At 38.0% G+C, this 15357-nt stretch overlaps 1 pseudogene; it reads right to left on the minus strand.

The window, feature by feature from the left end:
* Positions 1 to 10919, minus strand: part of LOC125136761 (protein MAK16 homolog) — a 31688-nt pseudogene extending 20769 nt beyond the window's left edge.
* Positions 10920 to 15357: the final 4438 nt, after the last annotated feature.

Genomic DNA, 15357 nt, shown 5'->3' on the forward strand with positions numbered 1-15357 from the left:
AAACCTCATCATTACCTAGGCCTGGGGAGACTTATACATTACCTGCTATATTAGTAGAGTTCCCCACAGAAACAGAAACAATGGGATAGAGAGAGAGATTTTTAAGAAAACTATTACAGGAATTGGCTCACACAATTATAGCGTCCTTATGGATGTCATCATCTCCTGATACTATCCTGTCTAAGTCCATTCAAGCTACTGTATCAAAGTGCCGCGATAGGATGACTTGCAAAATCAGGAAGTTATTTCTCACAATTCTGGAAGCTGGAAGTCCAAGATCAATGTGTCAGCATGGCTGGGTGAGCACCCTATTCCTGGTCCATAGCCTGCACCTGCTCACTGTTCTCACATGCTAGAAGGGGCTACTGGTCTCTCCGGAGGTCTCTCTCTCTCTCTTTTATACAGCACTGATTCCATTCATGAGTCCTCCACCCTCATGACTTAAGCATCTCCCAAACACCCCACCTGCTAATATCATCACCTTTCAGGGTTAGGATTCCAACGCATGAATTTTGGAGGGACACAAGCATTCAGACCATAGCATAATCATCTTATAAATTGCTCTCCAGCAAGGCCAAAGAGCTTGCAGGATTGAGCCACCTCAAGCCCCTGAGTTACCTCCTGGCTCACTCTTCTCCTTATAATTCACCCTGTCTCTATTTTATTCTAACCAATGTCTACCCCTTGGATTTTTTCACCTCTGGCACTTAAATTCAGATGTCTTCTACTAGACCTTGCACATATCACATTAAAGCACATCACATATTATATTACCACCTGTTCTAGGATGAGTTACATTTCTCTCCCCATTATTCTGTTGTGTGTTCCTGAAGGCTAGGATCTTTGTTTTAACTTCTTTGTGTTCTCGGAACTGTCTTTGGAACACAGTAAGTTTCATTAAAAGTTTTTTAAATGAATAAATGCTTAATTCTCCAAAATTAAATTTAATGCTGAAGAGCAAATTGAGTTTGTCTTTCTCATAAATGATTCACTTACTCAAGTTCCCTATAGAGCGGAACAATTATAAAAGAAACACTTGACGACACCCTTTATAACACAGAACTATATTAACTCATATACTCAGAGGTAGTAATTTATAATCTGTTTTCTTTTCCTAGCAACAGTGCTTAGAAAATGAAAGATGGTGAAAGTAACCTTCTAAAGCAAAATAATGTCAAACATTTGGTTTTGGAATGAAACATGTATAAGGGAAATTGACTAGCTGGAAAAAGTGGTATTTCATTGATTGTGCTATCAAAATAAGTGGCTTTTTTGAGGGGACTAGGAGGGAAGGGAAATCACTTTTCCTTAATGTGGTCTTGTCAGAATTTTCTATAAGTGTTACCCATGTTTTACCAGTTTAAGGTGGCAGGGGAGTGGGGAAGGAAAGGTCAAAATCACAAAATCTGCTACAATTTGATTTGCAGCTATTTTTTTTTAATTTTCCAACTGTTCACATTTTTCTGTGAACTTTTTTACAAAAGAAAAATACAATTTTTCACAGCTGTCATTGAATAATTTGATTTATTAGTGCCACAGAATAATAAGCAACTAGATTCACACTGAGCATTCTATTACAATTAGTATTTTAGTGAAAATGGCCTGTGTTTGGGTCCTGGACACCCCACTGCCTGTTGACATGTCCATTTCAAGGTACTCACGGTTGGTTGTGATTTGCTCTTTTCCAAGGGGATTTTTTTTCAAGACTTTACTCCTTCAGAGCAGTTTTAGGTTCATAGCAGAATTTATAAGCTGGTATAGAATTTCCCATATACTTCCTGCCCCAGCACATCCACAGCCTCCCCTGTTAGCAACATTCCCCAACAGAGTGTACATTTTTTTACAATTGATGAGCCTACTTTGACACATCCTTATCATCCAAAGCCCATTGTTTACATAAGCTTTCACTCTTGGTCTTGTACATTCGATGGGTTTGCACAAAAGTATAATTATGTACATCCACTATTATGATATTATACAGAATAATTTCAGTGCCTTAAAAATTCCTTGCCCTCCAACTGTTATCCCTCCACTACAACCTATGGTACCACCGATCTTTTTACCATCTCCATAATTTCACTTTTTCAAGAATGTCATATAGTTGGAATCATACATAGAGTATGTAGCCTTTTCAGATTGGCTTCTTTTACACATGGATTTAGTATGCATTTAAAGTTCATCCATGTCCTTTTATAGCTTAAAATTTCATTTATTTTTAGCACTGAATAATATTTCATTAGGTGTAACATAGTTTATTTATCCATTCACCTACTGAAGAACATATTGTTTCCTTCCAGTTTTAGGGAGTGTGGAGTAAACTTGCTATACATGTCCATTTGATAGTTCTTGTGTGGACATAAGTTTTTAGCTCCTTTGATGTCAAAGAGCATCATTGCTAGATCCTCTAAGTTGGCTATACAATGTTGCTTTCTCCCCAGCAGTGAATTAAAGTTCTTATTGCTTTGTATCTTTACCATGATTTGGTATTGTCACTGTTCTAGATCTTGGCCATTTTTATAGGTATGTAGTGGTATTTCATCACCATTTTAATTCAAATTTTTCTAATAAAGTAAAAACAAAATTGTACAGTGGCTCTAAAATTTATGATGAAAATAATATTATTGTCTGACTCTGAAATGTGTGATAGAAATAATTGCAAAAGAAAATTATATAAATATATAAATACAGTAAAAGGTAGAAATTTGAATTAATGTTTGTCAGCTTAAATGATCAGGTTGACAATACATACATTTATGAATCACCTTCATCCTCTCTTTAACCTGAGGAAACTGACACGAAGAAATTATTTAACTTGACCCATGATCACAGTTATTAAGATGATAAAACTGAGAATCTTTCTGACTGTAGATCTCAATTATTGAAACCTTTAACCTCTGTAGCATATGGATTTTTTGAGAAAAGTGGTTGTTTGTTTTTTTTTTTTTTTTTTTTGGCTGAGCCTGTTGCATGCAGAGGTTCCTGGGCCAGGGACGGAACCTGTGCTGCAGTTGTGACCCAAGCCATAGCAGTGACAGTGCTGGATCCCTAACGCGCTGTACCACCAAAGAGCTCTGGAATTTTTTACTTTATACACTCAGCTTCTAGTTTAGAGTTTGGGATTCTTATGTAGAGAAAAGTCCACTGAACTCTTTCTGAGATAAACCACATTAAAAGAACCTAAACTCTTCATACCTATGAAAGCTTTCAGCACCAATCCTATCAACACAATAAATAAATAAATAAATAAATAAATAAATAAATAAATAAATAAGAGAGAGACAAGAGGAAATGAAAATGAAATGGACTTATTTCTTTCCAATTCTTAGGTTTATTGTTCTTATTGTTCTATCTTTCTTTATCACATATTTGAACATTTGTAAAATTTTGATTAATCCTGAAGTATAAAGTATGAATTTTTGTTTTGTGGATTGCTCTTAAGGCAATGCTTCTAATTTTCCATCTCTAATTAGTGTGTTTGCCATATGTATTTGCTGGCTATCTTTTATTTGTACAAGGCAATTACCTTTAATAAATGTTTCATCAGAATTTGTTTGTTTCAGTCGTAAGTCAGTGTTAAATTGTAAAACACCTTTTGGTAGCTATTGAAATGACTCTGTAACTATTTATTTTCTCTTTTAGTGTGTTAATACCATTAAGTCCATTGATGTACTACCTAACCTCTAACAAACTTTGCATCATAGGTATAGCTTCTAAGGGGAATGGGAGGAAATTCTGCTCTTGAGTTGGCAAACTCAGCTAAGTAATTGCAGAGAATCAACCTACACTCATCACCCCTTTCAAATTTTCTTTCCCCCTCCAGTCCCCTTAGAAAAACTTCAAGGGGTATGGAAGATGTGCTCACCAACACTTAGGGCCTTACCATCACTGGCATCACCAGTCTCCTTCAGGATGCAGATCCTACCATGTAAATTTTTAGTGAGATTTCAGGGCCATTTCAGCCCCTGTGGACTGTCAGGACTACATTGGCTTTCTACTCGCTCTGCTGCCTGCACGCTCATGGCTTCTTCTCCTTCTATTCCTTGGGCCCAGACTCCTGATAACCTTGTGCAACATTACATTGATGTCATTTAACTGCACCATCAGGGGCTTTTCCTTCCTTGCTGCTCCTTATGGCCAGTCACAATGCCCACAGCCACCAAAGGATGCTTCCAGATCCTCTCAAACAAGGTCTTGGCTATTTTCTGCTGCAAGAGAAATAGCTTCTCTTTCTCTGTGTTTTGGTCTTTGGATAGAATTCTACCCAAGAAGTATCTTGGATTTCCAAGAATTAAAGGTCTTTTACTGCTTATACACATTCCTCTTTAGGATACGTAAAACTCTCCAGGGTCTCTAGGCCGTGCGTGGGTTCAATATTTTCCTCAAAATGTCAGGTGCTATTGTTTAGTCTTGTTTATGGATTGCTCCTTCTACCCTGCCTGTTTGTGATTTGCTTCTGTTACCCAGCTTCGCCCATGTAGGTTTATCAGGCAGATTTATAATAATAGCAAGTGTGTGTAAACTATAAGTTCTTTTCAAGGGGGTTTGCTTGTCTCTGTGATTTTTTTTATATCAGTAAATGCTTCCTGGATGAGGAAAAAGAAGTGAGTTATCTAAGTTAACTTGCCAGGCACATGTGAATTCATATTCTACTCAGCTAGAATGTATTTCAGTGAGAGGTGTGTGTGTGTGTGTGTGTGTGTGTGTGTGTGTGTGTGTGTGTGTGTGTTAATTCTTTAAGTGATAAGTTCTCTACTGGGTATGATTTTACCTGTCCTTCCCCTCCCCAGGGAACATTTAGCAACTATCTGGAGACATTTAAAAATCTGTGGCTGGAAGAGAGTGATACATCAGTAGGCAGAGGCATCTAGTAGATAGTGGCACCTAGTAGGTAGAGGTAATGGACACTGTTGAACATACTATGAAACAGAGTATAGCCTCCTAGCTCAAAGAATTGTCCAACCCAAAATGCCAATAGCACCAAGGTTGAATAACCTTACTCTAAATGAATTGCAGACATTCTCACACATCTGTAGCGTTTTGTAATCCTGAAGTGTATATTGAACATTAATGACATATTAAAATCTGTGCATGGTTCCTACTGACAGAGCTTATTGTCTGGAATAAAACAGACCCCTAAATCACTCAGTGTATTTTGAAATAATGGGAGCTATGGTGCAGTAGGATTCAGTATTCACTGGAAAAATAAAAGAGGAAATATTCCTAAACAAGTTCTAAGCAAGAATCAAATAGAATCATTATTTTACAGCATAACCTCATTAAGCCAATGTTGTTTTATTCTAAAGAGTATGATTCAAAGAAAAATTGTACTCCTTAGCCAACTAAACGTAACATTGTTAGCTAATAAATAAGTGGAATAACCCAAACCACCTCCCCACCTATTTATCCCTCTTCTCCCCTTTTACCATGCCTCCTTGCCTTTGTCCTTACAGTTTGAAATGAGTTTTTAGTTTTAATGCAGAGAAAATAAACACATTTTGGTTTCAGGTTGGAAGATAAGCTTTTTGTAAATCTAAGTTATAGACTTTTCTATGATTCATATTTCTCCTTTATCTTCAGGGAAATTCTCATCCTCTCTCTCTCCCTCCCTCTTTCTCTCTCTCTCTCTCTCTAGCTCTTAAGAATGTCATTAACATCTGTTTACATTGACAATAAATAAAAGGCATCCACAGGGATGAGGACACACTGATATGTTTTCAAACTTTATGACTTTTCTCCTAGTATTTGATCTTCATAATGTGCACTTTCTGCTATGATCCAATTAATCTTAAACACGATACCAGGCATGTAGACTGTTTGGTTTTAATTTACTAGGTTATAACTAGTGATATTTTCTTCTTCAGTATTGCTTTGTACCCATAAATTATTTGGTAGCAATTATCTCTTAAAATGCATCCAAATGTTTTTCACTTGCTTCTGGAATTCCAAGTAAGCCTGCAGTAGAGATTATTACTAAGAACTTATTCTAATGTTCTTGTCACTTTCTCTCATGGAGAGATGTGTAGATGATTTTTTGTTGTTGTTGTATCTGGCTTGCTGTGTGTGTAATTTGAAGAGTTCAAAGAAACTACCCTCACCGAAAAGAACTCCCTCTGTGTATAATTCCATACCTTGTTCCTTTGCAAATTAAAAAAAAAAAAAGTATTTAAACTTCAAAACTTCCTGATAACATTTATCAGGTAAGCTGTTAAAGACAGAATCACTGCATGTGTAAATAGAGGGATCCATAAAAAAGTCAATGGGATCAAGTAGGAAGAATGAAAGGGAGTTTATCAGTCGGTCTTGTCTTTCAGTCTTCAATGTGTCTCTTATTTTTCTTTCCTTTCCTTTTTTTTTTTTTGCTTTTGCTTTTTGGGGCCGCACTTGCGGCATATGGAAGGTCCCAGGCTAGGGGTCAAATTGGAGCTGTACACCAGAGCCACAGCAATGCAGAATCCAAGCTGCGTCTTCAACCTACACTACAGCTCACGGCAACGGCAGATCCCCAACCCACTGAGAGAGGACAGGGATCGAATCCGCATCCTCATGGATCCTAGTTGGGTTAGTTAACCACTGAGCCACAAAGGGAACTCTTAAATATGTCTCTTATAAGCTGTATTACTGTAGCCCCCTTGCCTGCTTAATCATGAGGTTCCTTCCTTGCAAGAAAGATGATATTCTTACTTTGAAGTGTTGGTGTGTAGATGAAAAGTAAAGTAATAATGATGATGCCACAATTTTTCTGAACTTGTTTTCTGTACTATCTCATTTTATTCTCAAACCCTATTAATGTGTACAAGAGGTGAAATTACAGAAGGATTAAGTAATTTCCCTCCAGTCTGCACAGCCATTAAGAGGTAGGATTAGGAGTAAATATAAGCGCTATGGGTCAGAGCTCATGTTTACAAAAACTAATGTATAACAGACACTAAATAAATAGCATCTGCAATTGTTGAGCAAAAGCATGATATATATATATATATATATATATATATAAAATGCATATATATATATATATATTTGAATCGTGTTTAAAATTAGAGTAGGAAGATAATTCAGTGTAACGAAAAGCCTGAAATTTTGCAGTTAATTCATCCGTGTCTTTTTTCTTCCGTATTACTTCCAAATATACTAGAAAATTCTAGCCTGGGTTCTCCATTGCTGCAACTTTATTTAAACCATAGAGATAAACTGACAGCTAAACCTGTGTTAGAGTAGATAATTAAAGTGAGTCTTGTCCCAGTCTTTCTCTAAGCACTGGGCCTGGGCATTGGTTCCCAAACTAAATTTGCTTTCCCTATCTAAATCAATTGTGTGAATGGTGCCATAGCTTCACAGTAATAGCACAACTTTGCACTTAATTTTAATTAGCTAAGCATAAAGTAGCTGAGACAGTAATCAAACAGATGGAAAATTGATACCACACTGACCCAAATGTTTGGTACTCTCACATAGAGAAAATTATTCCTCCTCCCGCCCCGACTCTTGGAAATAAAAATATTTCTTTATGAAATGTTTAGCAGGCCTCATTGATCTACTCTTATTTTAAATAATGCATGAATAGTAGTACTTATGCAAGCTTGCAGCAGTATATGTAATACCTGTTTACAAGCTTGGTACTAGAACACACTTATCATTTGAAGTAATTTCAGAGCTGTGAGTTTTCAAATAGCTAATGAGCCTTGGAATATTTTTACAAATAGTGTCATTGGAAATTGGCAAATTAAAAAAAAAGATACCATAAAAACCATCATTGGATGATGCAGAATAAGTCTATCACACAATATTCCAAGAAGCTTAACTGGATGGAACTCATTAAGTTGATACATCTACCAGGAATCAGGTTCTGGCCCTCATATCTGCAATCTAAGTAATTTTATATTTTAGCACTGAAGTTTATGTTATAAGGGATAATTAAATTAATCAATATCACATGGATAATATGGTGATTTAATAATGTATAGTGAAAGATAATTTTTATAGGAAGCTTTATACTCTAATGCAGGAGTCAACAAATTTTTCTGTAAAGGCTTAGGTAGTCAGTAAATGTTTTAGGCTTTGCAGCCCCAATCCTAACTGCAGTAGGGATCCTACAACCCTGTAGTAGGAAAATAGCCATAAGCAAAATACAAATCAATGAACAAGGCTGTGTTCCTATAAAATGTACTCATAAATATTGAAATTTAAATTTTGTATAATTTTAACATGTTACAGAATATAATTCTTTTGTTTTAGTTTAACAACCATTTTAAAAAGTAAAAATGATTCTTAGCTCATGGACTGTACCAAAGGGAAAAAAAAAAAAAGAAGTTGGCTTTAGTCTGCTGACCTCTGCTCTAATATAAAGGTCAATGAATTCACCTACAAGTGGAATGACCACAGAATTTATTGTTTCAATCTGGACACTTTAGAGTGAAATGATGCCTTGAGCTCACTGAGGCTGCTCTTCCCCAGGCACTTTCCACACATTGTACCTTCACCCTGGGAGATCTTCACCCAGATGTTTGCAAGGCTCACTCTCATCTTCTTCAGACCTTGTACAACTCACCCATTCTCCATGAGCACTTCCCTAGTGAGGTTAAAATAGATTATTTCCCCAAACTACCCATTCCTTTTTCCTGCTGTATTTTTCCTCCATCAATCATGGAGATAACTCATCACCATATAGCATATTATATGTATTTTATATGCATTTTATTATTTGACTACCATCATTAGAAGGAAAACTTCATGAAATCAGAAAATGCTGTTCGTTTTGTTCACCATTGTATCTCTAATATCTTGAATGGTTGGTGACAAACAGTAAATCCATTATAAGTATTCTTTGAATGAATAACTTCTAGATGCCCCTCCTAAGGGGATAATATTGCTGGTAGTCAGTTGTCAAAGGCTTCTCTCTGTTAACTAGTACTTGATGGAACACTATCAGTGTCTGCCATTTGTTTACATTCATGGACAACCAAGCCTGAAGTCCTTTTTTTTTTTTTTAATTGCTGCTATCATTTACCAATTATTTTATTTGATTTCTAATCACTTACATATTTTATCAAATAATCCCAACTACTCTTATAAAAGAGTTGTAATACCCATTTTACAGAAGAAAAAAATTCAGCTGATGAGACTATACTTGAAGCCACTTGGCTAGTAATGCTAGAGTCGATATATTCAGTCAAGCCATAGTCAAGCTTTATAGGAGGCATTTTAGAAATTTTAAATGATTTTACACTGAGAGCATATCAATCAAATGTTTGGTGTGCAAATGATAGCAAACTCAACTCCAACTGGCTTAAATAATTAAAGCTATTTATTGTTCCATGTAATTACAAAGTATGAGCAAGCTCCAGATAAGGGTTTATTCCTGAGGTTTATGATGTCTTTAGGACTACTACAAATATATTTCTCTCCAACTCCTTTATCTTTGTCCTATTCTATGTCTCCTGTATCCCTAGGTGGCTTTTCTTATGGTTAAAAGATGGGCACTATCATATCCCTAACTTTAACTCTTTCTTCTTTACAGATATTTTCCCTTTTACTACTCCACTAAATTTCTTCCTTCTGATTCAAATACTTGAGAACCAATATTCTAACTCAAGGATAAAGTCAAGACTTAATTATCAAACTAGAGATGGAGTTGTTCATCCAGACAACTCAGTGGTGGCATGTGGGGTAATATGTTGCAGGCAACCACAGTGTCCAATACTGAATATTGTTTGTTCCCCAAATGTTCTATGCTTCATTTAAAAATTGTCCCTGGGAGCCATATGTATAATGACAACATGATGGAGAGAAAGTGGGAAAGACCAGTTTTATGAACATTACTATGTTAATAATTACTTGTAAACTTGATAAACAAAGACATAAAAGAGAAAACAGGTGAGAATGAAACTAGGAATGAGGAGTACTTAGCTTTTTAGAAGAGAGGTAACAGGTAAGGAGAAGGAAGCCTCAATAGAAGATGTAAAAATAGTCAAGACAAATCTTGATTTGGTTATAGGTTTATTTAGATACCTTAGTGTGATTTTAGCCTCTATTTGGTGATGAAATACAGTATAAATTATTTAACGCAAAAGAAGCAGAGCATTCAAGTTTTTGTCAAAGGTAACCAAAGTAGAAATCTGTAACTACATAATATTAGAGCAACACTGTAACTGAGGCAGTATCTACAATTAACTGTTGAGCATAACGTTTTGGTTTATTCCGATAAATAATCCATGCTTCAGAAACAGATTGTTTTTCAAATGAATTTAGCATCACTGAAAGGTAATTGACAGCCCCAGAGGTAGAATCCCTCCATTAGTTTACAGAAAAGATATCTCATATGTATTATTCTGACTACAATATTGTCTTAAGAAGTCGATGCAACAGTGAGCTTAGTGTTTTATATTAAATAGCAGAAAAATACTTTCCTTATTCTTGATGTTTATAATCCAGGAGGACTTTGAAATATACATACACATATTCTCATTTACCACGTGCCAGAATAAGTGAGGAAACATGGTGTGTGTGTGCGTATGTTAATTTTACATGTCAACTTGACCACTCTAAAGGATGCCCACCTAGCTGGGAAAACATTGTTTCTGGGTATGCCTGTAAGGGTATTTTGAGAAGAGATTAGTGATTGAATGGGTGAACCGAGGAAAGCAAATGGCCGTCCATAATGTGGGTGGATATCATTCAATCTGTTGAGGACCCAAATATAACAAAAAGGCAGAGAAAGGGCCAATTCACTCTCTCTCTGCTTGAACTGAGATATTCTTTTTCTCCTGCCTTCAGACGTTGGCACTCGGTTCTCAGGCTTTCCAACTTACATCAGGATTTACACCATCATGCCCCTGCTTCTCCCACCTTTCAACTTGGGCTGAAACTGGCTTCCTGGCTTTCCAGCTTGCAGATGGCTGACGTTGGGACTTCTTGGCCTCCATAACTACAAGAGCCAATTCCTAGAATAAATCTCTTCTGTAGATCTATGGTTTTGTTTCTTTGGAAAAACCCTGACTGAATACATCTGGCAAGTCTTTTTTGCCACATGGCTGTTCACATTTCACACTGACCACTTTTGCTTTAAAATTAAAGCACTAAGCAGTTGAGCAACATGGAGGCAAGGAGAGGATCAGGGAAGTAGAGAAGGAGTGGCAAGGATCTATGGGCCAAACTGCAAACCTTCTTTATGAAATTGCTCTTCAAACTGAGTGCCCATATCCACTGAAGGGAGAAGGAAGTTGCCAGGAGGTGCCTGAGACCACAGGGTAAACAAGACCCTTTGCCCTTGAATAATAATTTAACTGCACAAGTAAATTTTTTTTTTTCTTTTTGGTCTTCTCTAGGGCCGCATCCGTGACATGGAGGTTCCCAGGCTAGGGGTCGAATCAGAGCTGTAGCCGCCGGCCTACGCCAGAGCCACAGCAACCCAGGATTGAAGCCAAGTCTGAAACCTACACCACAGCTCACGGCAATGCCAGATCCTTAACCCACTGAGCAAGGCCAGGGATCGAACCTGCAACCTCATGGTTCCTAGTCAGATTCATTAAACACTGAGCCACGACGGGAACTCCAAGTGAATCATTTTGAACACATTTTAAATACTGCCTAGTCCTATGCCCCGCTGCCAGCCCAGGGTTCATCTCCCTTGCTCACTGTCATTACTATAGAGTTTACCATGATGTCAGACTCCTATTATTTCACCTTCTTCTTCCCCTGCTTCTCTTCGCTTCCTGTTCCTCTGCCTCCTCATTCTTCTTCATCTGTTTCTTCTTTTTCTTTTTTTGACTCTTAGTTTGTATAAAAATCTTTCAAGAAATTGAGAATAAGATTTCAGTCTGTATTTCTGCACTATTAAGAATATAAATCCTGGGAGTTCCCATCGTGGCTCAGCAGTTAAAGAACCAGAGTATTATCCATGAGGATATGGTTTCGATCCTTGACCTCACTCAGTGTGTTAAGGATCAGGTGTTGCCATGAGCTGTGGTGTCGGTCCCAGACTCGGTTCAGATCCCAAGTTGCTGTGGCTCTGGCATAGGCAGGTGGCTACAGCTCTGATTGGACCCCTACCCTGGGAACCTCCATAGGCCATGGGTGCAGCCCTAAAAAGACAAAAAAAAAAAATATATATATATATATATATATATATATAAGAATGTAAATCCTTTCAAGTTCTTATTTTCAGCAACAAGCTTTATATTTATATGTATGTAAATTGTGTGTGTGTGAGAGAGAGAGAGAGAGAGGGAGGGAGAGAGAGAGGGGGAGAGAGAGAGGAAGAGAGAAGAATAGGAAGACTGAAAGAGAGGGATCCTAGAGTCAAAATAGTTAAAAAGATTATAATCCCTATGTGTAAATTATCCATTTTGAGATTTCCTATGTAGGCACAATCTTTTGTTATACTTTTTTTTTCAAAAAGTATTTATGATCTAATTTTAAGTAGACAGATCTAGTAATGAAAAAGAACAGTTTTGAATGTTGTTAACACATAAAAGTCAAGGTGTCAAATAGTCATTTGGGAACACTAAAGACTTAGATTTAATTTAAATCACTTTCTAAGGTGTTTGGTGTAGGCTTTATAATTTATTCAGATTTTTCTGGTTTCCCAAATTTAGCTTGAAAACATGCCGAGAGGGATGTAATTTTTCCCTATAACTTTCTGCTCCCGTTTGGAATGCAAATTATTTCAGAGCAACATCGTACACAGTATTATAACTCTTTCATTTCTGCCTCCTGAGCTGCTGAGAATAGGAATCCATATCACTAATATTTGCTAACTTTTTGTAGTGTTTGGGATGAAGTGGATTTTAAGAGAACCAGTACAAAATAGTAGGGGCCCGGGGATAGCTGTCTGAATTTCCATTTCTTGAGTTTGCCTGCTGATCCCAGAATTTCATCACTCATCTTTCTTCCCATGGAGGGGCCGGTTGACTGATAGGCCTGCATCAGATGTGTATGTCTCATAACTTACAAGCTGTCATTTCTTTTTTTCTGAGAAGAGCCTTTTGTTAGGGATGATAGAACAAATCCCTCTGAGATTTTATTATTTCTTTTTAAACTCAAAACTGGGGAAGTGAGGGTTCCCATAGTTACAGCTATTGTTATCTATTTTTTTCTCTTAATGCTAGGCTTTATATGGTAAAGTGTTTATTTCTTGGGATGATAGTTGAAAGGTCACTATCACAGTCTGTCACTGTGCAGTAACCTAAGCCTGGTTTCTGTTAAAAATCAGAAAGAGATTTTTCTCTCCTGCCTGTTGAATTGCTTTAAGAAAATACTGCACTTTTTTCCAGCTCTTTCTGGTTGGATAACTTCTTACCCTCCAGCTTCGCCATGCTTGGACAGCCTAGAAAAAAAGATACTCACCGGTTTAAGGGCAGCACTTATAAAGATGATTACTTTTAATGAGGTAGATAAAAAGATTATGATTATGTAAACAGAGAAATTTACTTCAAATTTATGAAAAGGAAAACCAAGGCAAATAGTTATTAATAATAAATCCTTACCCAGCACCAAATGTGTGTCCATTACTATGCTAAGGTTGGAGTATTTGTAAACAAATATATCTCATCTTCTCTATCCTTAAGAAGTTAAAAGTAGGAGTTCCTGTCATGGCTCAGTGGTTAGTGGACCCAACTAGCATCCACGAGGACTCAGGTTTGATCCTTGGCCTTGCTGAGGGCCTTAAGGATCTGGCATTGCCGTGAGCTGTGATGTAGCTCGCAGACTTGGATCAGATCCTGCATTGCTGTGGCTGTGGCATAGGCCGGCGGCTTCAGCTCTGATTGGACCTCTAGCCTGGGAACCTCCATATGCCACAGGTGTGGCCCTAAAAAGACAAAAAGACAAAAAAAAAAAAGAGAGAAGTTAAAAGTAGAAGAAACAAACATTTAAACACTGACTCTTGGAGGTCCTGTCATGCCTCAGCAGTTATCGAACCCGACTAGTATCCATGAGGACGCAGGTTCGATCCCTGGCCTCACTCAGTGGGTTAAGGATCCAGCATTACTGTGAGCTGTGGTGTAGGTCGCAGACTCGGCTTCGGCTCTGGCATAGGCTGGCGGCTACAGCTCCAATTTGACGCCTAGCCTGGGAACCTCCGTATGCCACAGGTGCGGCCCTAAAGAGACAAAAAGAAAAAAAAATAAATAAATAAACACTGACTCTCAGAAAAATGTGCATGCATGTTTCCATTATGGCTCAGCGGGTTAAGAACCCCATATAGTGTCCATGAGGACGCAGGTTCAATCCCTGGCATCTCTCAGTGGGTTAAGGGTCTGCATTGCCACAAGCTGTGGCATGGCTCACAGGGGCAGCTTGGATCCATTGTTGCCATGGCTGTGGCATAGGCTGCCAGCTGCAACTCCAACTGGACCCTTAGCCCAAGAACTTTGATATACCGCAGGTACAGCCATAAAAAGAAAAAGATGTGCATGCAATAAAAAGTGTAAAAAGATAAAGATTAATGGCAATGCAGATGAGAGGGAGTCTAATTCTTTTTAGGGCTATGTTGAGAAAACTCTGGGGCAAAATAAGTAAATAAATGAGTTGGGCCTTGGGGTGTATGTAGGAATACCCTAGACCCACAGGAGACAAAGAGGAAAGGGAGGTGATGGTGATAATGGGAAAGGGAGATTGTTCTCTAAGGCACAGGCAAGCAGAGCATACATGCAAAGCAGGCTGTGTTCAGCATGCCAAGATTTGGAAGGAAAAGTGTTGGGAAATAAGATTTAAAGAGACGCTTTTCCAAGGGGGCATGTTGTAAAGGCCAGGTAGGGCATAAGCTGATTCCTAATAAAAGCAGAACACAGGAGTTCCTGTCGTGGCGCAGTGGTTAACGAATCCGAGTAGGAACCATGAGGTTGCGGGTTCGGTCCCTGCCCTTGCTCAGTGGGTTAACGATCCGGCGTTGCTGTGAGCTGTGGTGTGGGTTGCAGACGTGGCTCGGATCCCGCGTTGCTGTGACTCTGGTGTAGGCTAGTGGCTACAGCTCCGATTCGACCCCTAGCCTGGGAACCTCCATATGCCATGGGAGCGGCCCAAGAAATAGCAAAAAGACGACCAAAAAAAAGCAGAACACAAAGAAAGGGCAAGAAGGCTTTCCACACTATATAAGGAAAAGATATTTCTGTCTATTCAGAAAAAAAGACCCAGAAAGCTAGATTTGAACAGAGGCCTTAATTAAAACAGTAGAGAAAAAGAAGAACAGAATATATGAAAAGCTCTGATTAAGGGGTTATCAGCTCTATCTGGCAGGGAGCATGAGGGGTCAATTGTAGGCATTAAAGCAGAGGAAGGACATATGCAAAGCCCACTGGTAGGAAGATTCTGGCAGAGTGTAATGGCTTGGAGGGATAAGCAGGATGCCAGTGGCTGGGAACA

The sequence above is a fragment of the Phacochoerus africanus genome, chromosome 9 (genome assembly GCF_016906955.1).
Source record: "Phacochoerus africanus isolate WHEZ1 chromosome 9, ROS_Pafr_v1, whole genome shotgun sequence".
In the NCBI taxonomy this organism is placed as follows: domain Eukaryota; kingdom Metazoa; phylum Chordata; class Mammalia; order Artiodactyla; family Suidae; genus Phacochoerus; species Phacochoerus africanus.